This window comes from Miniopterus natalensis, chromosome X (genome assembly GCF_054644295.1).
Source record: "Miniopterus natalensis isolate mMinNat1 chromosome X, mMinNat1.hap1, whole genome shotgun sequence".
In the NCBI taxonomy this organism is placed as follows: Eukaryota; Metazoa; Chordata; class Mammalia; order Chiroptera; family Miniopteridae; genus Miniopterus; species Miniopterus natalensis.
Genome location: NC_142103.1, coordinates 82,176,416 through 82,178,824, shown reverse-complemented (window position 1 = coordinate 82,178,824; position 2,409 = coordinate 82,176,416). Strand labels below are relative to the sequence as shown.

General features: G+C 47.5%; 1 non-coding gene across 1 annotated transcript; it reads right to left on the bottom strand.

Annotated features, from left to right (window-relative positions):
* Window positions 1-960: 960 nt before the first annotated feature.
* Window positions 961-1,120, bottom strand: LOC148090593 (U1 spliceosomal RNA). Its single transcript, XR_015713751.1, has one exon. It is a non-coding gene; the product is annotated as a U1 spliceosomal RNA (small nuclear RNA).
* Between the last annotated feature and the right edge of the window lie 1,289 nt (window positions 1,121-2,409).

The following is a 2,409-nucleotide window of genomic DNA, read 5'->3' as shown; positions in this document are numbered from 1 at the left end:
GTTTTCTAAATTAGAAAGGAGTAGGATTTTCTCAATCAGACTGGGATTTCAGATGCAAGATTTAAGCTGTAAATGGACACATAAGAGAGAATAACATGCACACAGAGAGTTGCAGATCCAAGGGAAGGAAAGCATCTTGGTGGCATTCATGTCTCTGGTGTGGAGACCCAATGGTTTCCATTTTTCCTACCTCTCAACTTTCCTGGGATTCTGTGATCCAAAATATTGTCCATTTTACCTAAGTTTACAACCAAAAAAAATCTTGATTAATATGGTGAGCAGAGAAAGAGGAGGAGGGAGTGGGATGATTACTGCAAGCCAGGCTCCCCAGAAAGCAGATCTCGAGAGGAGTTGACATGTGAAGGGCCAGAAGTTTATGAAGGAGAGCTCTTGTAGTGAATGCCAGAGGGGGCATGAGGGAAGCTGGACTGAACAGAGGAAGAAATCTGGCTGCCATACCAACACTGAGTGACCTCAGCCAATCCCATGGCTGCTTTGGAGCTGAGAGGGTCTTTCAAAGTTGTCCCAAGTTGGGGTAAGGGCCGTAGGCCTATGTGCCCTCAGATGATAAGCCTTTGGATGCAGGCTGCCCTGGGAAAAGAGCCAATCTGGGAAGAGGCAGCTCTCTGCAGCTGGGCAATTTCTGCAGGGTGGACATCTGAGGTATTCCTGCCAGTGGTTCTCTCAGCAGATGTGGAAGTCAGTCCTGTGGTCCTGAAGGGGAACCTGGGTGGCACATCAGAGCATCAGAGAGAGGAAAGGAGAGGGAGAGGGAGATAGAAACATCAATGATGAGAGAGAGTCATTGATCGGCTGCCTCTTGCATGCCCCCTACTGAGGATCAAGCCCCGCAACTCGGACATGTGCCCTGACCAGAATCAAACTGCAATCTCCTGGTTCATGGGTTGACGCTCAACTACTGAGCCAAGCTGGCTGGGCAGTAACCTTTTTTTTTTAATAAGGGAGAACATGGACACACTCTCCCACTACCACAAATTATGCAGTCGAATTTCCCACATTTGGGAAAATCTCAGGTCAGCACATACGGAGTGCAATGGATAAGCCTCACCCTAGTAAAACTGCCTTTGTGATCATGGTACCTCCTCTGCCAGGTGGGTATACAGTGATCTTAAGAAACATCTGTCAGTCCAGCCAGGCATGGCTCAGCGGTTGAGCATCTACCTAAGATCAAGAGATCGAGGTTCAATTCCTGGTCAGGGCACATACCCAGGTTGTGGGCTTGATCCCCAATTGGGGGCGTGCAGGAGGCAGCCGATCAATGACGACTCTTTCATCACTGATGTTTCTATCTCTCTCCCTCTCTCTGAAATCAATAAAGAGATATCTTCTAAAAAAGAAAAACATCTATCAGATAAGCCTGAAGGAGGACTCTCTCTCAGCAGAGAAAACATCTTACCTAGCTAGCCATAACCATTTACTGAAGGCTCTACGCTTATTACTCAGCAAGCAATATTCTCATTTATCCCTTTCTGAGATTGAAACTGCATCCTTATTTTACAAATGGGGAAACTGGAATTTAGAGAGTTCAGAACTGGCTAAAGATCACAGAGCTAATAAATGACTGAACCGACATTCAAAACACACCTCCCAAGTCTGGGGCTGTGGCCTTAGCCTCTCTGTCAGGGCTGAGACTCAAGTGAAACAAGAGAGGGATGCACAGTGTACTCAACTGTCAGGTACCTACCCTGCACTTCTATCATCCTGACAGTGAGCATCTCCTTAAATTTGTGCCCTGGATGCCTCACTTGCCTCACCAGAGTCCCAGAGCCCTGCTCTTGGCTATTGGGCAGAGGAAACCCACAAGTTCAAGGATCCTGAGCCAAGACCTCTCCTCTGGAGTTGCTCACTGGGCCCCACCAACCTCTGTTGGTTTCAAGTGTCATTTTTTCAGAAGTCTCCGTGGCTGACCAACCTCTTTTTATTTTAGTTTTTTCCCAAACAGAGCTTCAGACAAGTGATTAGATTTAACAATTTAACATTTCTTAATTTCCAATCACATTCCAGGGTTACCACCTAGGACATGGCCCTGTTCACCTTAGATTGCCATTTTGGAGGTCATTCACTCCATCGGCCCATCACAGTACCTGGGCGGGCTTCACACTATAGAAAGGAATCACACCCATTCTGTGCACATTGTACTTGCTTAATTGTGGGGGTAGCTCTATGACCTCTATTTGGCAGAGTGACAGGGGCTTCATAATCGCCTCCGTATATGGACAGCCCCTGAGAGTTATTTGTCTGCCTATAAAGAATCCTGAGACCTCAGCGACACCCTCAGCACACTGCATTGTAACTGTCATTGGCCCACCTCTCTCAGCTCTGGGCTGGGTCCCTGAAAAACCAGTGGTGTATTGCAGCACCCCTCCTCCACCCAAGGGTGCTCAAGAT